Source organism: Schistocerca americana, chromosome 5 (assembly GCF_021461395.2).
Source record: "Schistocerca americana isolate TAMUIC-IGC-003095 chromosome 5, iqSchAmer2.1, whole genome shotgun sequence".
Lineage (NCBI taxonomy): Eukaryota > Metazoa > Arthropoda > Insecta > Orthoptera > Acrididae > Schistocerca > Schistocerca americana.
In genome coordinates, this window is record NC_060123.1 from 529,624,061 (window position 1) to 529,650,554 (window position 26,494).

General features: G+C 40.3%; 1 protein-coding gene across 2 annotated transcripts in view; it reads left to right on the forward strand.

Annotated features, from left to right (window-relative positions):
• LOC124616061 (WD repeat-containing protein 89) overlaps positions 1 to 26,494 on the forward strand; it is a 263,783-nt gene that overhangs the window by 167,142 nt on the left and 70,147 nt on the right. For both annotated transcript variants that reach the window (XM_047144296.1, XM_047144295.1), the window contains exon 10: positions 17,529 to 17,640. The gene's annotated coding sequence lies outside the window, so the exon portion shown is untranslated. The remainder of the gene's footprint in view (positions 1 to 17,528; positions 17,641 to 26,494) is intronic.

Genomic DNA, 26,494 nt, shown 5'->3' on the forward strand with positions numbered 1-26,494 from the left:
GCCATACACAGCCCGTAGAATTCATCATCTTACAAAAGTGTAGTCATGACGTTATTCTCATATGAGACTTTTTGAAAACTTCTCAGGCAATTATAGATTGTGGTTGCTCGAAGATCATGCGAGATGAGATGAGATACTGTGGGCAGGAAGATGTGCATCTGATTGTGTGGAGACTGTGTGCTGGATGAAGTGATCATTCCTGCAGTCAGCGCTAGAAAGGTAACTGTCATGTGTCATGCCATGCATCAACCCATGGATCTTGTAGTGGAATGTAAGAGAAGCATACCACTGAAGAATAACTTGGTCACCCCAGCCTCTGTCATCTCACTTAACAATGGATTTGGTGAATTGCGGATAGTTGACTGTCACCAAGAACTGCAGATCCTTCCAAGATGCATGTGAATAGAAAATGCTGAGCCATTAATGGAAAAACAGCTGAGTGTCATAGAAACCTCCCATGCCAATTCTGTGGGTGAAATTAGCGCTACAACTATGAGACAAGATCTTCTAGCTCGATTATCACCAATCTCACTAAGGATCAACAGAAGAAGCTACTTGCCATTCTTCAAGAGTTCTCTGAATGCTTCAATCTGCGGTGAACAGCAAATTACGCAAATCAACAGTGAAGCACCGATTTAGCACTGGAGACCATCAACTGATAAACCAGAAAGCATACAGTGTGTCAGCAATGGGGTGTCGAATAATTCATGATGAGATAGAGAAAATGATGAAGAATGACATCATTCTGCCTTCGCAGAGCCCATGGTCATCACCAGTGGTCCTCGTCAGGAAGAAGGATGGCAGTTGGTGCTTTTTGTGTTGATTACAGGAAGCTTAATAAGATAACTAAAAAGGATGTTTACCCTCTTCCACAAATTGAAGATACAGTAGATGTACTCGGTATACTGGCAAATCGAAGTAGATGAGGCTGATCGTGAGAAAACTGCATTCATCACCCCTGAGGGCCTGTGTGAGTTTAAGATAATGCCTTTTGGTTTGTGTAATGCACCAGCAACTTTTGAACAGATGATGGATAATCTTCTACATCACCTGAAGTGGATGATGTGTCTTTGTTATTTAGATGACATTATAGTGTTCTCAGAGACATTTGATGAACAAATAAAAAGACTGAGGGCCAATCTCAAGTGTCTCCAACAAAGCGGACTGAAACTTAATCCAAGAAAGTGTCTTTTTGGAGCAAAAGAAATCAAAATACTTGGACACCTTGTGTCAAACGAAGGTGTGCGGCCAGACCCAGAAACGGTGAGATCTATAATTGAATTTCCTATTCCCAAAAATATTAGAGATGTCAGAAGCTTCCTCAGATTATGTTCTTATTACCATTGTTTTACCAAAGACTTTTGTTTCAAAGCCAGGCCACTCCAACAAGTGTTAAAAGCTGTTGCTACATGTATCTGGGGTGGTTCTCAACAAGATTCTTTCGACGTGCTGCAAAATTCTCTGACAACTGGTGCTGTACTTAGTCTGTATGATGAGAGAGCACCTACAGAACTATACACAGATGCCAGTCGATACGGGATTGGTGCTGTTCTGGTGCAAATTTCGGATGGAAAAGAGAAGGGTATAGCCTATGCTTCTAGGACACTTAAAAATGCCGAGAGAAACTACTCAGATACAGAAAGAGAATGTCTTGCTGTGATCTGGGCCATGTGCAGATTTTGACAGTATCTCTATGGAAGGCCATTCACAGTTGTTACAGACCATCATTCACTTTGTTGGCTGACAGGTCTTAAGGATCCAACAGGACGACTCACCAGGTGGGCACTACGTCTTCAAGACTATGACGTTACCATAGTGTACAAAAGTGGAAGAAAACACCAAGATGCCGACTGTCTCTCAAGAAACCCTGTGCAAGACTATCAAGACTTCGATGAAGATAGTGACTGTCTCGCTGCACACTAGGATCTCTCTGCTGAGCAGAAGGAGGATGCCAAGATATCTCAAATTATGCTTGCTTTAAATTTGTCAGAGGATGTGAAGGGACAATTTAAGGTAGTTAATGGATTACTTTGCAAGAAAAACTTTGGTCCAGGTGGCTACCAGTGATTCCTAAACATATTCGCGTAGATGTTCTACAGAAATTCCATGACGCACTTGAAGCTGGACATTTAGGATTCATTAAGACATACAATAGAATCCGCAAGAGATTTTTCTGGCCAAGTTTATTTAGGAGTGTCTGTCACTGTGTCGCACTGTCGAGAGTGTCAGAGGAGAAAGACAGTTCCTCAGAAACCACCTGGCTGATTCATACCAGTTCCACCAGCCTTTCCAGCATGTTGGGATTGACCTCCTCGGACGATTTCCAACGTCTGTTTAGTGGCAATAGATGGATTATTGTTTACACTGATTATGTGACACGCTATGCCATTACGAAAGCTGTGAAAACAGCCAAAGCATCCGAGGTTGCCAAATTCATCGTGGAAGATATCACATGACAACTGCGTACCATCCGCAAACTAACGGGCTTACTGAACGCCTTAATAAGACCTCGGGTGACATGCTATCAATGTTCATCAGTGTTGAGCAGAGCAACTGGGATGAAGTGCTTTCTTTCTTGACGTTTGCCTAAAATACCGCCAAACAAGACACCACTGAATTTACACCATTTTTCCTGGTGCATGGGCGTGAGGCGACTACTATGATGTACACTGTGTTTCCATTACGTGCTGATGACTTGGACGACAACTACATCAGCCAGGTGTTAACCAGAGCTGAGGAAGTTCAGCTGTTAGCTCGACTCTGCACACTGCAGGCTCAAGAAAATGATTGCCAAAGGTATGACACGAGTCACTGCCCTGTTGTCTACCAACCTGGTGACCTCGTCTGGATCTTCACTCCTGTTTGGAAGGTTGGTCTCTCTGAGAAGCTCCTCAGGCGCTACTTTGGACCTTATAAGGTTGTAAGACAGTTTTCTGATTTTACTTATGAAGTTGAAGATTTTGATTTCGACACAAGACGATGAAAGATCCGAGGTACGGTCCACATTCTTCGAATGAAGACCTACAAGGATCTTGTAACCCAAGGTGAATACGAAGCTCCAGCGACAGGCAAAAAGTAGAAAGGTGATGAAGAGCGTAGTGACAAAAGAAGTTCTAAGAAGATCACCGCCACGGCGAGCATTAGTCATCGGGAGTCGGAGTATGCAGGACCGATGACTTGTTCCTGGACTAGGAGGACATAACACCGAGACGCTGTTCTCTTAAGGAGGGAGCATTGTCGCAGAAGAAGCTGAGTACCACTGTGGTGTAGGGGTTATGATACTAAACTGTTGCATGGAGGGTCATGAGTTCATAACTCACCTGGACTGTACAATTTTAATTTCTGTATTCGATTAGAGTACATTCTAGAAGTATCCACAGATGTTAAGAATCATTGTACTGGAATGTTCTGTAGCTGTATCTATACTGTATGTGTTCTGGCTGGTGGCAGTTCGCTCCACGCTCTTGTATGTGCAAGTGCTGAATAAACCTTCATTAAGTAAAGTTAGTGTTCTTCATTCATTTAATTACACCTTCTTCTATGTGATAATATAATTGCCCATGCGAGTGATAGGAACAGCGTATATTATGTTTGAGGGGAGTATTGCACAGGCTGAGGGCAGGAAATTTAACATCGTGTACAGAAAAGTGTAATTTTGTTTTGGAAGAGGTGTCATACATTGGTCACACAATTAATAATGATGGGGTTAAGACAGAGCCTGAAATTGGTTAAAGCTATACGTGAATTTTCTTTGCCTGAGTCAGTGTAGGAACTACAGACATTCCTTGGAGTTGCAGATTATTACCAAAGATTCGTAAAGGGATTTGTGGTTGTTGTTAGACCGTCGACGCATTTACTGAAGAAAGGTTCAAAATTTGATCAGGGGGTTGTCAATATGCTTTTGATAAACATGAAAGAAGCGTTTACATGAAATCAATCTTACTATTTCCATATTTCAGTAAGGATTTCATTCTGCCATGCAATGCATCCAACCATGTTGTCTCAAGAAATAAAGGGCGTGGAGCATTGATAGCCTATGCATCAAGACAAATGAGCTCAGCAGAGAGGAATTACTGCACGAAAGAAAAAGAGATTTTGAGCCTTATCTATGGAATCACCTACTTCAAGTGTATCTCTGTGGGAAAATTTTCCAAGTGACAGCAGATCATAGAAATGGTTGCTGGAGTTGAAGGTTGGCACTATTGAGTGAGTTTGATTTTGAGGTCTCGCATAAACATACACAGCATAGGTAAATACCTTTCTTGAAAATGGACAATTTGTTTTTGTGTGTTCCCTCCCTCCCCACAATATAATGCTAATTTGCGGTTGGATTCTGCTCAAATTATCAGTTCATCTTCCATGAACTCTTCTAATGAGTAATAACATTTGTGTATAAGAATTTCATGTAACTTCTTTTTTAGTATCCCTAGTTCCATGTTTAGAATGTTTTTGCCTTTAAGTTCGTTGTAGACTTTCATACCCATATATTGTGGGGACTGATCATATAATTTCAATCTATCGGCAGGAAGCATAAAATTATCTTTACTCCTTGTACTGTATGGATGATCAAATTGGTTTTTAATGAACAATTCCGGTTTGTTGTGTAGAAAATTCATTACCTCGTATATGTATAGGGAGAGGACAGTCAAAATTTTTAGTTTCTTTAATGGACGACATGATTCTCTTTTCTGTGCAGTGCACATATTTCTGATAATTTTCTTCTGGAGCTTCAGTACACAAGATATATTATTGGAGCTCCCCCAGAAAATAATGCCATATCTTATCACTGATTCAAAGTAACTTAGATATGCTACTTTGCAAGTGGACATGTTAGTAGCACTTGATAGTATATGAATGACATACACAAAGCTACCCAGTTTGCTGCACCGGTACTCAATAAGTGTGTTCCAGTTTAAATTCTTATCAAGGTGTAGACCTAGAAATTTGGCAGAATGCACTTTTGTTAATTCTTCACTTTTATGATTTATTCTAATTTCCTGGTCTCTTGACTGTTTGGTTCTGAATTGAATCAAGTTTGTTTTTGATATGTTAAGCTTCAGACCATTTAACTGGAACCATGACTCTAGCCTGTCTAATGTACCAATGACTATATCAGGAATAATTTCTGTTTCTTCGCTTTCTATCAAGACAGACGTGTCATCAGCAAACAGAACGGATAGTGAATTTATGTTTAATGGTTAGTTGTTGATATACAGTAGAAAGAGAATTGGACCAAGGATCGAACCTTGCGGGACACCCTGTGTTATTGTGTTCCAGTCTGAATGGTAGTTTACACCATTTGAAGAGATGATTGTTCTTTGTTTTTTATTAGATAAGTAAGAAGTAAGCCATTGAAGTACTGCACCATTAATCCCATATTTTTCTAGTTTGTGGATTAGCAAGGAATGATTTACGGAATCGATAGCCTTTGTCAGGTCACAGAAAATTCCGGCTACTTTACTTTTTTTGTGTAGAGCTGTGAAAATTTTTTCTATGAGATTATTTATGGCATCTGTTGTATTTTTCCCTTGCTGGAAGCCAAACTGATTGCACAAAATAATCCCCTGTGATACAATAAAGTTTTGGATTTGGATAGCAGCTACTTTCTCGAAACTTTTTGACAGCACTGGAAGGAGGGAGGTAGGACGATAATTCCCCATTTCTCCTCTGGACCCTTTTTTAAAAAGTGGTTTTATTTCCGCGTATTTTAATGATTCTGGAAAACAACCTTCTTCAAATGATTTGTTGATTAATTCAGCTAGTGGAGGACTTACTATTTTGTACACTGATTTAATTACTTTTGCAGGTATCCCACCCCAACCCACCAAAGTTTTATTTTTTAGTGATAATATAATGTCTTGTATTTCTTTCATTGTAATATTTCTAAATTTCATAGGAGATATATTTTTTCAATCAAGCCCATATGGACATACATTTTTATTGTAATTTGTAACATTGACATTTGATTTTGTCACATTGATAAAGAATTCATTGAAGTGTTCTGATAATTGAGCAGGATTTACAGTGGTAGTGTTTTATGCTTTATTTTACAAATTTCGTTGCTGCCGACTTTAAAGCCCAATTCTGATTTAACAACAGACCACACTGCTTTCAATTTATTCTTATGATTTGAGATTAGTTCACTGTTAGACATTTGTTTTGCTGCCTTTACAACATTTTGTAATGCTTCTCGTATTTAATAAAAGCTAGATCTTTGTTATATTTCAGCTCTTTGTGCAGCTGCCGTTTCCTAGCACTAGAAATTTTTATTCCTTCTGTTATCCAAGTTAGTTTACTTGTCACTTTGGTGTTGGCACACTTAGGTGGAAAGGTTTCATTAAATACATGAAGGAAGCTGTGTAGGAATTTTTGAAAGTTTTCATTAATTGACTTGTTATTGTTACATTTCCAGTTTATATCTTTTAATCTGTCCTGGAATACAGTTAAATTTTCTGAGTTGAAATTTTTTTTTTTAAAGTACTTAGGATTATTTTTAGGTGAGGTTTCTGTGTTTGTTTTTGCCAGTTCAATAAACAGTGCTTTATGATCAGACATTCCTATATCTAAGCATAATTTATGAACATCTTAAAACACTTTATTTGTCAAAATGTTATCAATGCTGATTGCTGACTAGGCATTTTCTCTGGTGTATTCTAAGAAGTTTAGTTTGAAGCCAGATTTTTTTATTAGATCAGTGACTTTGTCGGCTTCATGGCATTCACTTAAGACATTGATGTTGAATTCAGCTGCTATTACTACTTTTTTCTTTAATTATGCTTTCGAGCATATTTTCTAATTTGTATGGGAAGTGGTTTTATTTGATTTCCCAGGATTCTGTAAATTGAAATTACAATAATACCTAGATGTACAAGTTCTACACAGCAACTTTCAAAGCTACATTCCTCATTCAAATGATCAAACTCACTCCTTATTTTAAACGTTACGTTAGAATGAACAAGTATACATGAGCCTCCAAGTGATTTATTTTGTCTGCAGTAGCTAGCAGCTACGGTGAAGTTTTGGATTTTATTTAGAAATTTTAGAGTGTCTTTCATCAGCCAATGTTCGTTCAGACATACAATTTTTACAAATTTACATTCAGACAGAAATATTTGCAATTAATCTATTTTACATGTGCTATTTGAGGAGCTAGAGGTTAGACTATTTATATTGTAATGCATAATATACATGGTTCCAGGTTTGTTTATTCCCATGGTTAGATTTTTGTTTGGTAAGCATTTTGATATTATTTGTTTTTTTTTTTTTTTTTTGCTCACATGTAATTTTGCATCCCCCTCTCTGCTTATTCGTTTCTCTTTTTAGTACTTTTTAAGATGTGGCATACATCAATAAACATTTTACTAAGCAATTTGGAGCATAGCCTGTTTAGATGAAGGCCATCTATCCCCAGGCATTTGTTACACAAGAACTTGTTTGGGTCTATAAATATTGCTCCAAGATCATTACAATGCTCCCTGATATTACTATTTATCCTCTTTACATATTTATAACTTACTCACCTGCTGTACATTATACCACTGATAACAATTTTTGAAGTCCTGTATAAGCTTCTTGCCACTCAAATTAAGTTTCGTGTTTCATTGATGAGGTCTTCTTCTCTGGAGTTGCAAAGAGAATTTGTTCCTACGTGAATGAACATGCCCTTGTAGTTTTTTGGAGAAATTTGTGGAGATTCTTCTTTTGAGTTTTGAATGTTATTTAAATGTTTGTTTAGTTGCTGTGTCCTGATTCCTGGATGTACGTCGATCTTTGCATTCAGCACAATGATGTTTTCCAGCATAGAATCACCAATAATAAGAGATTCATTATTTTCATTTTTGACTTCGCCAACACGACGACTTTCCTTGTTTTTCTTGTAAGTAACACTATTCCAATGGTATTTGTTTCTTGAATTTGCATTTTCTAGCGGTTTTTCAGAGTCTGCTGTCGATGTATTTGGTGAAATAGTGGCACTAAAGTTTTCGACATTTAGATTGTTCACACTAACAGTATCCCTCTTGTTGCAGTTATAACCTGCAGGCTCACATGCCTTCTTTTGTTACTTACTTCCTTGCTTAAGTGACAATATTTCACATTTTAGAGTATCAATTTCTGTTTGCATCGCTTTTTTGATTTCATCTTAACAGCCGATGCTAGATGAACGTTTTCTTCGTGTAAGCAATCAAAACAAGACCATTTAAAGTTTTCATTTATGAATTTAAGGGATGTTTTCGCGCATTTCTCATGCATCAAAAAGTTGCACTTAACGCGTAGTATTCCTTTCACTACACGTTTTTGACATTTCTTGCGTGACGAACTGCGTAATTTGTTTTTTTCCAAGAGCACTGTGTCATTGTACTTTTCGTTGGGCGCCATCTTGCCAACAGTGATAGATGGTGCAGAAGACAGTAGGTAAGTGTAAGCAGTGTAGTAAACAGTTTTGTACAGAGAATGCATTGCTGTGTAGAAAAACCAAGTTGGAACAACAAGTAGCAGTCCCAGTGAAACTGAGGAATAGAGTGCTACAGGACACACATGATCACTTGTTAGCAGATCATAGAGGATGTAGGGCTACCAACAAGGGAGTAGTGGAGAGCCGTTGGTAGAAGAAAAGGAAGATGGACATGAATCAGTGTGTGCGGAATTTGATACAGTGTGCCAAGAGAGCTGATTTGTGTTGAACGAGGGTACCGTTGCAAAGAGTACCTGAAGCATTAGCATTATTTGAATTTCTTGGTATTGAGGCATAATAAAGAAATTTGGAAAGCAGAGACAATCTCTCTGACTCCGGCTTTCTTCACTTGTTTTGTCAAGTTGTATTCTAGGCTTTTGTATTCAATTCATGACATTCACTTACTTTATTTGCTGAGCCTATTACAGTCATTTTCAGTGTGCCTCATTCTTCAGTTACCAAATTCAGCTCTTCTTTTACAAACAACTTGTAGATGTTATCTCATTAACTCATTTCACCACACACACCATGTTGTTGTTGTTGTGGTCTTCAGTCCTGAGTCTGGTTTGATGCAGCTCTCCATGCTACTCTATCCTGTACAAGCTTTTTCATCTCCCAGTACCTACTGCAACCTACATCCTTCTGAATCTGCTTAGAGTATTCATCTCTTGGTCTCCCTCTACGATTTTTTACCCTCCATGCTGCCCTCCAATACTAAATTGGTGATCCCTTGATGCCTCAGAACATGTCCTACCAACCGATCCCTTCTTCTGGTCAAGTTGTGCCACAAACTTCTCTTCTCCCCAATCCTATTCAATACTTCCTCATTAGTTATGTGATCTACCCATCTAATCTTCAGCATTCTTCTGTAGCACAACATTTCGAAAGCTTCTATTCTCTTCTTGTCCAAACTATTTATCGTCCACGCTTCACTTCCATACATGGCTACACTCCACACAAATACTTTCAGAAACGACCTCCTGACACTTAAATCTATACTCGATGTTAACAAATTTCTGTTCTTCAGAAACGCTTTCCTTTCCATTGCCAGCCTACATTTTATATCCTCTCTACTTCGACCATCATCAGTTATTTTGCTCCCCAAATAGCAAAACTCCTTTACTACTTTAAGTGCCTCATTTCCTAATCTAATTCCCTCAGCATCACCCGACTTAATTTGACTACATTCCATTATCCTTGTTTTGTTTTTGTTGATGTTCATCTTATATCCTCCTTTCAAGACACTGTCCATTCCATTCAACTGCTCTTCCAAGTCCTTTGCTGTCTCTGACAGAATTACAATGTCATCGGCGAACCTCAAAGTTTTTATTTCTTCTCCATGAATTTTAATACCTACTCCGAATTTTTCTTTTGTTTCCTTTACTGCTTGCTCAATATACAGATTGAACAACATCGGGAGGCTACAACCCTGTCTTACTCCCTTCCCAACCACTGCTTCCCTTTCATGTCCCTCGACTCTTATAACTGCCATCTGGTTTCTGTACAAATTGTAAATAGCCTTTCGCTCCCTGTATTTTGCCCCTGCCACCTTTAGAATTTGAAAGAGAGTATTCCAGTCAACATTGTCAAAAGCTTTCTCTAAGTCTACAAATGCTAGAAACGTAAGTTTGCCTTTCCTTAATCTTTCTTCTAAGATAAGTCGTAAGGTCAGTATTGCCTCACGTGTTCCAGTGTTTCTACGGAATCCAAACTGATCTACCCCGAGGTTGGCTTCTACTATTTCCATAATACTGTCCTCAAGTACATCGCCCTTGTATAGACCCTCTATATACTCCTTCCACCTTTCTGCTTTCCCTTCCTTGCTTAGAACTGGGTTTCCATCTGAGCTCTTGATATTCATACAAGTCGTTCTCTTATCTCCAAAGGTCTCTTTAATTTTCCTGTAGGCGGTATCTATCTTACCCCTAGTGAGATAGGCCTCTACATCCTTACATTTGTCCTCTAGCCATCCCTGCTTAGCCATTTTGCACTTCCTGTCGATCTCATTTTTGAGACGTTTGTATTCCTTTTTGCCTGTTTCACTTACTGCATTTTTATATTTTCTCCTGTCATCAATGAAATTCAATATTTCTTCTGTTACCCAAGGATTTCTACTAGCCCTCGTCTTTTTACCTACTTGATCCTCTGCTGCTTTCACTACTTCATCCCTCAAAGCTACCCATTCTTCTTCTACTGTATTTATTTCCCCCATTCCTGTCAATTGCTCCCTTATGCTCTCCCTGAATCTCTGTATAACCTCTGGTTCTTTTAGTTTATCCAGGTCCCATCTCCTTAAATTCCCACCTTTTTACCGAGCGAGGTGGCGCAGTGGTTAGCACACTGGACTCGCATTCGGGAGGACGACGGTTCAATCCCGTCTCCGGCCATCCTGATTTAGGTTTTCCGTGATTTCCCTAAATCGCTTCAGGCAAATGCCGGGATGGTTCCTTTGAAAGGGCACAGCCGATTTCCTTCCCCATCCTGCCCTCACTCGAGCTTGCGCTCCGTCTCTAATGACCTCGTTGTCGACGGGGCGTTAAACACTAATCTCCTCCTCCTCCTCCTCCCACCTTTTTGCAGTTTCTTCAGTTTTAATCTACAGGTCATAACCAATAGATTGTGGTCAGAGTCCACATCTGCCCCTGGAAATGTCTTACAATTTAAAACCTGGTTCTTAAATCTCTGTCTTACCATTATATAATCTATCTGATACATTTTAGTATCTCCAGGGTTCTTCCATGTATACAACCTTCTTTCATGATTCTTAAACCAAGTTTTAGTTATGATTATGTTGTGCTCTGTGCAAAATTCTACCAGGCGGCTCCCTCTTTCATTTCTTAGCCCCAATCCATATTCACCTACCATGTTTCCTTCTCTCCCTTTTCCTACACTCGAATTCCAGTCACCCATGACTATTAAATTTTCGTCTCCCTTCACAATCTGAATAATTTCTTTTATTTCATCATACATTTCTTCAATTTCTTCGTCATCTGCAGATGGTGGTGGTGGGTAGTGTTTAACGTTCCATCGACAACGAGGTCATTAGAGATGGAGCGCAAGCTCGGGTTAGGGGAGGATTGGGAAGGAAATCGGCCGTGCCCTTTCAAAGGAACCATCCCGGCATTTGCCTGAAACGATTTAGGGAAATCACGGAAAACCTAAATCAGGATGGCCGGAGACGGGATTGAACCGTCGTCCTCCCGAATGCGAGTCCAGTGTGCTAACCACTGCGCCACCTCGCTCGGTCGTCATCTGCAGAGCTAGTTGGCATATAAACTTGTACTACTGTAGTAGGTGTGGGCTTCGTATCTATCTTGGCCACAATTATGCGTTCACTATGCTGTTTGTAGTAGCTTACCCGCATTCCTATTTTCCTATTCATTATTAAACCTACTCCTGCATTACCCCTATTTGATTTTGTGTTAATAACCCTGTAGTCACCTGACCAGAAGTCTTGTTCCTCCTGCCACCGAACTTCACTAATTCCCACTATATCTAACTTCAACCTATCCATTTCCCTTTTTAAATTTTCTAACCTACCTGCCCGATTAAGGGATCTGACATTCCACGCTCCAATCCGTAGAACGCCAGTTTTCTTTCTCCTGATAACGACATCCTCTTGAGTAGTCCCCACCCGGAGATCCGAATGGGGGACTATTTTACCTCCGGAATATTTTACCCAAGAGGACGCCATCATCATGTAATCATACAGTAAAGCTGCATGCCCTCGGGAGAAATTACGGCTGTAGTTTCCCCTTGCTTTCAGCCGTTCGCAGTACCAGCACAGCAAGGCCGTTTTGGTTATTGTTACAAGGCCAGATCAGTCAATCATCCAGACTGTTGCCCCTGCAACTACTGAAAAGGCTGCTGCCCCTCTTCAGGAACCACACGTTTGTCTGGCCTCTCAACAGATACCCCTCCGTTGTGGTTGCACCTACGGTACGGCTATCTGTATCGCTGAGGCACGCAAGCCTCCCCACCAATGGCAAGGTCCATGGTTCATGGGGGGAGGACCACGATACACACCAAAATGCAAAGCTATGGGAACAAGCCCCAACACAAAGTATAGTTGATGGTCATATGTAACCAGTTGCCACCCACTGGTAAAATTCCTGATTATTGGAACTTCTTCACATGTGTTAACTCTGCACCACAAAATATAAACAACACAAACTAGTGTTTATGACAAAATAGCAATGAAGTTAACATGTCAAATTATTTCTGTTTCCCGTCACTTATCACTGGAACATTTCCTGACTGTCTGAAATATGCTGACATTTATAGTCTTTATAGGAAAGAAATTAAAGAAATAGCAAGCATCAAACTTCTATCCAATTTCACTTTTGCCAGCATTCTCAAAAATTTTGGAAAATATTGTATAAATGCAGCTTTTTAACCATCTGACTATAACTACTAGAGGGCTACTGCAAATGATTCATTAATTTTCAAAGCTCAATGTTTTCTGAAGTATTACGTGTACAGACATGATTGACACATGGATAGAACTGTAAATCCACCAAGTTTGCAATTAGCCCTCTACAAATGTTTATGAGTACCCCTCTGGTCATACAACACTTGTCCAAGTTGTAGTAAAGTCTGTATGCCCAATCCATGATGCAAAAGTTTTTCATTTCGATAGCTACGAACATCGATGCTACAGTGAGGGGATGCCCCATCTTGTTGGGAAATGAAATTCATGGAAACGGAGACAGTTGTTGAAACAACCATGACTGCATCATATCAAGGTAAGAAATTTCCATCACAGTCTCTTTTCACGGAAGAAAAATGCCCACACAGCTTCATCTGTGACACTGCACAGAAAACATTAATCTTTGGTGAAACTTGTTGGTACACCAAAATTTTGTAAGGATGTTTGGTGTCTCACACGCACATATTGTGGTGATTAACCTTTCCAGATAAATGGAAGCTTGCTTCATCACTGAATATTGGCATGGCAGCTAAATGTTCATCCTCAAGGGCTTTCTGTATTGTGGCGCAAAATTGAAGGTGCCAGCCATAATCTTCTGGTTTTTATTGTCACATGAACTGCATATTGTACTGTTTGAGATGTAAATGCTTTTGCAAAATCTTCCACAGAATTTACTGCAGTATTCCCAGTTCGTGGCTTGCCCAGCTTGTTGACTTTCTTGGACTGCATATGAAACTTTCCCTCATCTCCTCTATGGTTGTATCTAGCACAGTTGGTCAACTGGTACTTTTCTGTTTACAGAAACAACCAGTGCTCCTAGATTATCAATACCAAAGCACAATAATCTGTTTAAATGACAATTCTTTTCCATAGTTCCTTCAGAATATGGGCTCTGCCGTTTTAACAGATAAACATCTTACATATTCCAACACACAAAAATTCTTTTCTTGCTTTGTCACCATTTTGTCAAGGCACTGCACTCGAAATGCAACTGGTGGACAATATGCAAAATCTGCAAGTTTATGTTTCTATTCATGCATCAGTTATATTTGTACAAGTAATACTTTGGAAAATTAGAACTCTGAAAGTTAATGAGTAATGTATAATAGCTCTTTGTCAGCAGCTCGTGGTCTTGTGGTTAGCAAAGGTGTGCGCGTGTGTGCGTGCGTGCATGCGCTGAACTCTCCAGAGATGGGCTCCTGGCCAAATATGCGATACACACATTTCATTTGAGTTGGCATGTACACTGTCAGGGACACAGTTAAGATTTTTAATGGGTTCCCATATTGAGGAGGGTGCTTTTACATACAGCAAGAAAATGCTTAATTTGTTCGACAATAAATTATAGGTTACTGGTGGAATATATAGTCTGTGTAAACCATAATATCCATTTAAATAAATTAGAATACAATGTCTGTTCAAAAAATTGTGGAACTTTGTCCACAAAATTTTTCTGTGCTTACATTTTACGTATTATGCATGGTCTCCTTTGAAATACTCTCCACCACAATTGATACACTGTTCCCTATGCCATTCCCACTTCCAGAAAGCAGTGTTGGTAAGCGTCTTGCTGGACTGCGCAAAGCGCTGTCTGTGATTTTATTTACCTTGTGTATCGTTGCAAATCTTCATCCTTTCAATGGATTTTTCATCTTTGGAAATAAAGAAAAAGTCTACAGGGGCCAGGTCTGGAGAGTATGGAGGATGAGACAACACAGTGATTTCGTTTTTTGTGCAATAGTCACACACCAACGGGGATGAATGTGCTGGCGCATTATCGTGATTCAAAAGCTGTGAGTTGTCTCACCACATTTCAGGATGTTTCCTTCTCACATTTTCTCGCTGGCGTCGCAACACTTTCCAATAGTACAGTCGATTAACTAATAGTACAGTCGATGAACTAATCCCTCAAAGTCAAAGAAAAGTATCAGTGTGGCTTCAATATTTGACCTAATCTGACATGCTTTTTTTGATCTTGGAGGACCTTTCTGACCCATTATGAAGATTGAACCTTGGTGTCTACATCATAATCCTAGACCCATGCCTCATTACCAGTTATGATTCTCTTAAGAAACATTGCATTCTCATTTGCACTATCCAAAAGCTCTTCACAGATTGTGAGGCAAAGGTATTCTGGTCTTGACTCATGAGCCGTAGGACGAACTTGGCAACAACACTATGCACTCCAAGATGCTGTCTTAGGATTTCGTGACATGATCCAGCTGAAATGTTACATTCTTCTGCTATCTCTTGGACAGCCAGTCTTCGATTGGCACCAGCAATTTCCTTGATATTCCTGATATGAGCATTGTTGGTAGACGTCGAGGGTGTCCTGAAAAGAGTCATCTTTGACTTCTGTCTAACCATTTTTTAAACCATGTGAACTTGTGAACTTTTCGTAACACCACATGTAAGCTCTCATCACTGTAGGCTTTCTGCATGATTCAGTGTGTCTCTGTAAAGGTTTTCTTGATTTTAAAGCAAAATTTAGTGCAGGAGCATTGCTCCTCTAACACTGCCATCTCGAAATTCGTAAACCGACAGTGTTCTACTCAGTATTGCACTGAACAATAACTAACAGACATACAACACTGAAACTTCTGGCAACTACATGTCAAATATACGCATGTGCAGGGATACCAACCGCATTTCACTCCAACACATCATTGGTGCAAAATTATGAATGTTCTGGAATTTTTTGAACGGACTTCATATGATTCTTATCAGGAAAGTCACAATGTTAAGAACGTACCTTTTTTACAGGAAACAAAATTTATCATTAGGAAAGAGTCCTGTATTAAGCTATCATCCTCATCCAGCTGGAAACTAATTACATGTGGTGTCCCACAAGATTCCATCCCAGGGCCCATACTTCTTTTTGTGTCTTAAATGATCTTCATCAGTAACATTTCCAGATGCCAAGTTTGTTTTGTTGTGGGTGATATAAATATTTCAATAAACAGCAAATCAAGTATAGTTGTTGAAAGTTCAGCTAATAAAATTTTCATTGACATTAATAAATGGTTCTTAGCAAAATTCTTCATTACTAAACATTGAAAAGGCACACCATATGTAGTTCAGAATTTGCAAGAGGTTTTCACCTAGTTTATGTCTAAAGTATGATGAAAAGCAGATTGAAGAGATTGACAGTGTTGAAATCTTGGAATTAACTTGATAATAAATTTCAGAACTGATGACATACCCAGGCAAATCTTTATTTGCTGTACAGATGTTGGTAGACATAGGTGATACTAAAAGAAAGATAGCATTTATTGTTACTTTCATTCCATAATATCATAGGAAATTGTTTTTTGGGTTAATTCATCAAGTTAAACTAAACTTTTATTGGTCAAAAGCTTGGATGCTATCTGCTGCTGCCTATTGTGAAATTTGTCATAACTAATAAATATCTTTTTTCAGACCAATATCCTAGTTTGTGGAATCAGTTCAATAAATAGTAATAACCTTCATAAGACCTAAAATCTATTACTTTGGTTCAGAAAGCTGATATTCAGTAAGACATAGTTTCAGTAACTTGCAAGCTGTTATAATAAACTTCAACTTAATAAAGGTGTACAAGATTTGTTTTGCTGGCCAACTCCTATCCCAGTGATGAATTTCTCAATAGAACCAGTTGATGTATATATTATTAATGATGTCAAATAATGTGAGTGTTATGTGGAATCTGACTTTGCGCATCTTGAATGCTGTAATATGATCAATGTATATAAATGTAAATTGATTTTTTGTTTGATGATGCTTTTCTACAATAGGTTAAGGGTTATCATATGCACCTCAGTGCGTTGTACATTCATGTTTTGTTACAAGTTTGCTATTATCTCTAAATGAAAATTTGTTTCAGAGATTTTGACCTGTTCCACATTCATATTGGCCATTTAATTTGGGATCTGTGTCAGAAACATTATTATCCCTCTTTTCTAGGACATAATGTACAGTATTTGTTTTACGACATGTTCTACATCTTTGAGGATCTCTTCACTCTGGATGTGTGACACAAGAAGTATAATTAATCTAGTCTAAAACATGCTACAAATTAAGCCTAATATCTGAAAGCTGATATTGAAACTGTTTGCTCTGTACTGTGTATTGATCACTCTCACTGTATGTTTTGTATGTCATGAAAAGTAAAATAACAGGGAGATATTAGTATTATGATTTCAACATTCAATTTAAAACTAAAAATATCTATAAACATTTCTATTGATCATGTGTGTAAAATTAAAAATATCAATCTCATAAATTTCATCATTGTTACTCATCTGTGGTGAATGTGTCTGCACAGGAGACTGTAAAACCACTCTAAGAGGGAAAATATTAGATGACAGCATCAGTTAACTCACCCTTGGGGAAAAAAAAATGGTGCTTCACAACTGCTTCACTAAATTTTTCCTTTGTATTTTGTTAAGTCAGTTACCTAGTTTTTTTGTTTAGTGATTCTTTTGCTACACATTTTGGGGCATAGTTCCTCACTACTATCTGTTACTAGAAGTTTATATTCTCTGTCTAGACCTTTTGTTGGAAAGACTTTGAAGTCGTACCAGTTTCACATGCCTTAAGATTTTTCAGTATTTAGTCTATCAAAAAGGTTACAGTTTCAGTTTTAACTTCGTTTCTGTATGTTTACAGACAGGATCTATCAGCATTTTCACTAAAGAAGCCTGATATGACTGCAGTGTATAGTGTTTCAAGCATGAATGGAAACAAGCAAGAGGTTCGTGGTAGTTGGTATAATGCAAAGGTATGATAATTATGTTTTATTCTAATCTTCTGTTTTGTTGTTATCAATTTGTTCTTAGCTCTTTTTAAAAAAACACACATCATTCATATTTATTACTTTTTTTCTGAAAATGTTACTTTATAACGTGAAAGTGATTTTTCCCTTACACATTGCATTGAGGCAGAGAGTTGTGTATTGGCATATAAATTCACTGACATAGAAAAATGTTTATATCTTCTGTTTTTCCAAATGCAGAGAGTTTCATCTAAATACTTTCTCTTTAAAAAGAAATTTTGCCAGAGTTTTCAGAGCATAGCACTTTTTTTGGAAAATGTGTGTTTCAATTTTTGCTTTGAAAATGTGTTATGCAAATAAACCCATTTTAATATGATTAATGTCTTTACAAACATAAAACTTGCTGTGCATTTTTGATGTTCCTCTTCATTTGTAATTAATTCATTCCTGACCTTTGATTATCAGATATTATTCAGCTCACCTTTTATTTTTTGTGGTTATGGACATGAAAAATCTTGGACTACTACTCCAGAGTCTGCAGTAAATTCTGGAAATAAAAAATTTAGCAGCATAGTATTGTGTAAATGAATACGACCATCCAATCTTTAAGACAGTCCATCTGTATTCGTTCATGTGCAGAAACAGTGAGAAAAACCTCCATGCAGTTTTCAGTTCCAAACTATGTTCCTAATGAATGGTTCCAACTGTTGTGATCATTTTTTATTGTCCAGATAGATGTTGCGTAACATATCACTCCATCACAGTGATATGTTACACCACCAAGAGGGAGAGACAAATAGACAGAGAGAGAGAGAGAGAGAGAGAGAGAGAGAGAGAGAGAGAGGGCATGCACATGCATACCTGTGTGCTGCATGTACACTTACTGTCTGGTAGGCTAGCATAACTGTCACTTCCTAAAAGCCAGAACCCCTCCAGTTCCAGGTTACCCACCACTCAACTTTTTACGTAACTGAAAACTATCCTTAGAGTTTATCCTTAGAGTTGCTGATAATGGTCTTTATTGTATGAAATCTCTTTTCCTGACATGTATTTCAGTTTTGACTTTCCCACTTTTTTTATATCTATGTACAAACTCCCAAGCCACCACATGGTGTATGATGGAGGGTACACACTATCACTACTAATTACTTCCTTTTCTATTGTTTTCACAATTGGAGTGAGGGAAAAATGACTGTCTGTATGCTTCTGTACGAGCCCTAATTTGTGATATCTCATCTTTACACTCCTTATGTGAAATGTATGTTGGCTGCAGTAAATCATTCTGGAGTCATCTAAAAAGTCTGTTCTCTAAATTTTCGCAGTAGTGTTTCATGAAAAGAATGGCGCCTTTCCTCCAGGGATTCCCATTACAGTTCACAAAGCATTTCCATAACACTCATGTGTTGATAAAACCTATCTGTAACCATTTTAGCAGATTATAAAAAAAGGCAAAGTTCTGCATCCTGGCCCTGATGAGACAATTGGGTTCAACTGTCCACATTGTCACCTTCTGCTACTTTTGTGATCGGATTTGGTATGGAGTGGCATGTGGTCAGCAACCGCTCTCCCAGTCATTATCAGATTTGTTGACCATGGAACTGCTACTGATCATTTGAATAGCTCCTCAGTTGGCCTCACGAGGCTGAGCGCACTTCATACAAGCCCTTACACCAAGGAAAAATCCCCACAGTGTCAGCAATCAAACCTGGGTCCCCCACATGCTTATCACTCAGCTAAGGAAGTGGACAACAGGTCTAGCAGCACACCTCTGAATTGCTTTATGTCTTCCTTTAATCTGACTTGATGGGACTTGCAAACATTCAAGCAATATCCTGGAATGCATAACTGTGTTATACAGGGCCTCATTTATAGTGGAGCTACATTTTACTAAAATTCTCCCAATAAACTTTGGTTGACCATTCACCTTCCCTTCCACTGTCCTTGTTTGCTTGTTCCATTTCATTTCACTTTGCAGTGTTACACCCTGATATTTAATCAATATGATTGTGTCAAGCAGCACTCCACTAATACTGCATTAGAACATTACAGTATTGATTTTTCTACGTGTCTGTGTTAATGTACACTTTTCTACATTTGGAGCAATTTGCCATTCATTACATCAAATAGAAATTCTGTTTAAGTTATCCTGTGTCCTTCTAGAAACTCCGTGATGACACTTTGCTATGTGCAGCTATTCTAATGAAGAAAGTATTCTTATAAAGTCTAAAGAAAGCTGTAGCATTGATTCTTCAGTATACTAACATAGGGTGAGTCAAGGACTGTTACTAAAGGTCTTGTTGAAATTGATCAAACCCTTTTTCAGAATTGTGCAATTTCATAAAAAGTGGCAATTCACACCCTTGCCCATTCTATAACTCTTGTGCACTACTTGAAAATGGCCTATTGTGCTGTAGTAACTTTTAAGGTTTGCTTGGTCATTTGCTTGCGAAATGTATATTACGGCATTGATGCAGATGTGTGTAAAGGTCAGTCTCTCTCTCTCTCTCTCTCTCTCTCTCTCTCTCTCTCTCTCCTTTCTTGTGGACCAGAACAATTACAGTTATTCATTTTCGGGAATTTTATTCTGCAAAAGATATTCTGTAAATGTCTGCAGTTTTAACTCTTTCTGTGAAAGTACCATCATCTTCAGAAGTCTTTCCTTTTTTCATATCATGATTGGCTTTATACACACATGGAACCTCCAGAACGTAATTATTTTTCTTGTCAGTACTAATATTTTGCTTTTTCCATCAAGAAATGTATTTTCATTGTCAACTACCAGCATTTCTGCTTCATCTTTTTAACAATACAAGTACTTAAAGCAATTTTTGAATGCCTGTACATTGTTCACTCTGGTGTTAGTTACTCTGGTACCGCGCGCCGTGGAATTTGAATTCGCGCCAGACGACGTGGACGTCGAAGACCCATAGAGGTCTCTGCACCATTGTGCAGTAAGCTGTGGCGGCACGCGCCTCCTGGCCCGCTTTTAGTATGAGGGCACCACAGTGGAACACGTGGTTCCAGCAGCCAATAGCGGCACCCCCGATAGCGTACTTAAGCGCTTGCCTCTCGCTCAGCCAGTCAGTCTAATCACTCGTATGTTGGTTGACACCTCACCTCACATTAGACAGTTTACTTCCTTGTTCCGTGTATGAGTGGACATATTTGTTTCCTTGTGACTCAGTTGTTCAATCTTGTTGTATTTGTTCTGTCCTTCATCGGTTGTGTCCGTCCTCTCCCGTTGTGTTGTTGTTCGCGGGCCTTTCCGCGGGTCCTGCTACGCTTCCCATCATTGCTACCCCGCGACCGTCCCAGTTGCAGTTACAACATATTGGCGACGAGGTAAACAGTGGTCGTTGTTGGTATGGAGGTGAAGTTGGTCTGTCTACTGGAGCAACAGCAGCAGCTCATGCAGCAGCAGCAGCTCCAGTTAGACATCTTACAAAAGTCGCTGTAGTTGCTAACGGACGAAGTCGATGCCCGGAATCCGTTACCGCAACAGCTTCAGAGTCCTCGGGTGTCTGATGCTTTCTCACGTCCGCCATCATTTCCGCCCTTTAATGACGCTAAAGAGGACTGGGAAACCTACTTACATTGGCTGAAACAACTTTTCATGGCTTTTCAAGTCACGGACGACTCCTTGCAGCAGTTGTTGTTTTTGTCTTGGGCCTCTCCAGACATGTTCTTTCTTCTCCGCAAGTTGGCACCGTTGTCCAGGAGATCTGCCTTTTGCTGACAAACTATTATTCCCAACGCTACCATGTAGTCGCCTCTCGGCTGGAGTTCAACCAGTACCATAAACAGCCTGATCAACCGTATCGTTCCTGGTTCATGGACTTGCAGGGTCTCAGCTGTCGATGCGATTTTACGTGCACCAATCAGCAGTGTAAGGCTTCATATGCGGACTCCCTGATCTGGGATGTGGTGGTTCAACTGGCTCCCAACACTGAGGTCCGTACTGCAGCGTTGAATCTCGACAACCCCTCCTTGGAAGAGATTCCCCACATTGCCCACTCCTTTGAAATTGCTCAAACGGTTAACGAGCATCTTATGGCGCGACCACAGGTGGCAGCGATAGAGAAGTGTCACGGCGGGTTCCACCCTCCTGATGTCGACGTGGCCCGGCCGACAGAGGGCAGCGCTGTTGGGGCTCCTCGTGTTCCGACATCTCTGTAGCGTCAGTGCCTTTGGTCGCCCCTTGTCACCGGTCATGCGGCCCACTTCCATCTTGCCCACAGCGCTTTAGTGCCCATTGGTGGGCTGATTGTCCACACCGCTGGAAAACGTGCATGCTGTGTAACAAGGAGGGCCACATCCGATCGGTAAGGCGTAGTCTCTCGACTCAATCCAATCCTGCCCCTCCTGGGCCTCAAGATTCCGTCCATGCTCTGCAATCGGTCGTCCCACAGGATGACCCATCAGTGTGGAAGCTTTTCCTCATGCTCTGCATTTTCACAGAGGATGTCAGTTTTCAGGTCGACACTGGGGCCACTGTCTCCCTGATTGATATGGCGACATATACTCGGCTGGGCTCTCCTGCATTGTCACCTCCCTCTCGCCTTTTGGTCGCCTACGGAGACGGTTCCATTCCCCTTCGTGAGCAGTTCATTGTCCAGGCAACGTACAAGCATGTTCCCCGGCTCGTTACCCTCTTTGTCGTTGACCATCTGTCGGTTTCGAATATTTTTGGCCTGGATGCATTTCAACTGCTTGGCTTTTCAATTTCCGACGAAGTTAAGGTCGTTTTGACGGCTGTTCCCTTTCAGGACTTGGACGATCTGTGCTCCGCTTTTGTGTCGTTGTTTGCACCGGATCTCGGATGTGCTTCTGGCTTTCAGGCGCACATCACCCTACGGCCGGGTGCACAGCCTTGCTTTTTCCGAGTCCGGCCCCATCTGGTAGCCTTACGGCTGGCGGTCAAGCAGGAACTTGATCAGCTCCAGGCCGCTGGCATGCTGGAACCTGTAACTTACAGTGCATGGGCGACACCACTGGTGGTCATACGGAAACACAATGGGTCTCTTCGGCTGTGTGTGGACTTCGATGCTACAGTCAAAGCTCAGTCCCTCATTGACACTTGCCCCATTCTGCAACACGAAGACCTTCTTGCCAAGCTTACTGGCGTAGGGTATTTTTCCAAGATTGACCTGGCTAAGGCATACCACGAGTTGCCCTTGGATGCTGAATCTCAGAACATCATGGTTATCAACATGGGATTGTATAAGTACAAGCGCCTTCCCTTTGGTGTCTCTTCGGCGCTGGCCATTTTGGAGTGACTCCTGGAGCCGCTTACACAGCCTATCCCTGCATGTGTGAATTATCTGGATGACATCTTGAGCACCGAGTGTTCCTGCCAGGAACATTTGCAAAACCTCAGCGCCTTATTTCATGCTCTGCAGTCTGTTGGTCTCCGCTGTTGGCTGGACAAGTGTTGTTTTTTTCAACTGGAAGTGGAATACTTTGGCCACTGGCTTAGCAAAGATGGCATTCGCCCTTCGGGTCGTAATGTTGCGGCAATTGAGGCCCTTTCTCATCCCAAGGACTTATCTGAACTCCAGGTGTTTTTGGGAAAGGTTACTTATTACTTAAAGTTCTTGCCTCAGGCTGCCTCCGTTGCTCAACCCCTCAATCACTTGTGTCGCAAGGGGATACCTTTTGTTTGGACTCCTGCTCCATTTGCTGATCACATCCTCCTGCCGCCCCTACTCCCAGCATGTCCCTGGCACGGCTGTGTTGGCCCACAAGCACGGGTGCAAGGCGGGTTGGACACCCGGCTCATGGGCGACGTGTGATGTCGAAAGGGTTGGAGCACCGCCATTGTAATCAGCTCCGCCCTCATGCTGCCATGGGACTCGCGCCGCCGCCTCTTTCCCTACCTCCTTCGGGTACGGACGTGGTCTTTGAGTCACCTTCCCAGCCCCCGGTTGCCATCTCCCCGTGGGCCTGCCACCAGCCCTCTCCGCCTCCGGGTGGATCGGTGGCTCCCTCCCCCCGCCCTGGACTCTGGATCAGCTGTCATGGATACCTCGGGCGTCCCTTCCTTTCCGCCAAATGCGGTTGATACGCCCAGTTCCTTTTCCCACTGCCGCCCATCTCGGCACTGTTCGGGGCATTTCCGCCCCTATGCGCAAGTTTCAGGGCGGAGAGATCTGGTACCGCGCGCCGCGGAATTTGAATCCGCGCCAGATGTCATGGACGTCGAAGACCCATAGAGGTCTCTGCACCATCACGCTGTAAGCTGTGGCGGCGCGTGCCACAGCGGAACACGTGGTTCCAGCGGGCAATTGCGGTGCCCCCGATAGCGTGCTTAAGCGCCTTCCTCTTGCTCAGCCAGCCAGTCTAATCATGCGTATGTCGGTTGACACCTCACCTCGCGTTAGACAGTGAACTTCCTTGTTCTGTGTACGAGTGGACGTGTTTGTTTCCTAGTGACTCCGTTGTTCGATCTTGTTGTATTTGTTCTGTCCTTCATTGGTCGTGTCCGTCCTCTTCCGTTGTGTTGTTGTTCACGGGCCACTCCGCGGGTCTCGCAGCGCTTTCCGTCATTGTTACCCCGCGACCTTTCCGGTCGCAGTTACAACAGTTAATGTATCATGTGCCATATTGACTGAAGAAATGAGATGTCTGTCCAGCACTAGATACTGTTTTGTTTTCTTCATGCTCATATTGTTTTCAGTAGTTTCTTTTATCAGATTTTCACCATTTTTCTCATATTCTTGTGAACAAATCCTCAATAGTTTTATTTACTCCACCATATTCTAGCATGTTTCTAATATTATTTCGTTGAAACTCTTTATTTCTCTTTTCTAGTTGCCTTGTTCTATTTGAAATAGTACTTGGTGTCTTCTTCATACCTGCAATATCTTTCTTTGTTGTTAGTGATGTGTTGTGAATAAACAGCAAAAAGCAGAGGTAAATGGTTGCAGTAATTAATACGTAAAATACTGTAATATGGGAGCAGCGTGATCATTGTGGATTAAAGGCACATGTTAATGAACCTGCTTTTAAGGAATTTTTGTTTGTAATGAATATTTCCATCAGCCTCAGTAAAACTGCCAAAAGAAAAATGTTACTGAAATTAAGTTTTAACGAAACCACTTCAAGAAAAAGCCCTCTTTTAAGACAAATAGTTTGTGAAGTGATAGCTAGTTATGATGGAATTCATAAGATTTTCAAATGAGTTGCATCAAAGTACTAATGCAGAAAACGTCAGTAATTCACATTCAGTAGGTAGTTCATAATTTTTGATCAGTCGTTTAGAACATATGCCAGTTTCTGCAGATAGGTCACATGATAAGACGTTACAGAAAATGTTGCCATTAGGTCCTAGTACGCAAACTGATCACATTGTGTTGTTTACCGAAATGTTGAATTTTACATTGTGGGCGTTTCATGTAGTTTCGATCAGCAAAACATGAACTTTAAGATTCACATGATGCAGACAATTATTCATGTCATCAAAGACAAGTGGAATGCTAAACTTCTTTACACAGCAAAGAAATATGATTTGACTGAATATTTTTTGCGTGGTGTATTTGAATGGGAGCTCACAGGGGTGAAACTCCTATAGGAACATCCGATAACACGGACTTTGTTTGGTGCCAGGCCACTTGGAGCAATGCAAGTTTAATAAACCATCAACTCTTTTTCTTATTGTGTTGTTTAAAGTCCTGCATTTTTGTTTTGTTCAAATAAAAGCTAGTTTCACAGCATCATTTTCCTGATTACAATTTCATGTGTGTATTGCACATTTTAAAGGCATTGTGAATATATTGCTTATTCTCTTTGATGTTTGCTCACATCTGTAATATTGGTAAGAGTCAATGACTCTGTGTTTGTTTTTGTTTCGTATAAAACAGAAGCTGGTTTCATCACATGGTGTTCTATGAACTTAAATATCTCTGTTTCTGTGTATGAGCCTTCATGCTCTAATGCTTTTTGGACGACAAGAGACAGTGTGGTCTTGAGCTGCAAGGCTCACACGTCTCTCAAATCAGTTAACTTGCATGTAGTGTGTAGCCTATCCTCTTCTCAGAGTAATCAGCTATGTCGATCTCCCAGAAGCTTCTTTTCCGAAGAATATAGCTGGTTAAAGGAATTTATTAAACTACTTCTCTATTCTTGAAATAATCTGGGTACTCATGGAATACTTTTCAGTCCAATCACTTTATATTTTCAACTTTCACAGACACTAACTTCTGCAAGCTAACTTATTCCTTAAAAATTAGACTCATTTACACCTATTCAAGTAGCATACATGTGTCTTGCTTTGTTCATAGCCAAGATGTGAAGTAATTCAAAAGTCTCTAGTCTCAAGCCAGTCCAATACATGAATGAACATAGAAATCTATATTCAATTGTTCATTAGTCATTTTACAATCAACACAGACACAAAAGAGCACAGAATACTACATAAACTTTTCATATTCTTCTCTATCCCTACACGGAAATTCTGTGGACCGTACAGCAGGTACTTGTCTGCCGCTGTTTGGCCGCCGGGTCCATCATTTTCTTGTAACTGTTTTTTTGGCCTGCACATACAAATAGGCAATGCGCTGTAGGGCATATTCATTTCTCCCACTCATCTCTAAAATATCGGGTGTTCGAAACAATGGAAGGTCGAGTGGTTCTAGAATTTAATTCAAAATTCTCGAAGCACTACATATTCCCCCCTTTAAATCGAACATGCGATATTTTGTACAATCATTATGTTACTCATCCACTTCTACGTTTCCAGTATCTACTTCATGCCTACATACATTATTCAATATATAATATGCTTACTTGGGCCATAAGAGTCCCACTATCCTACAAGTCATCAGAATATTTGTTAGACTGACCTCTCGGGCTTATGTTCTCC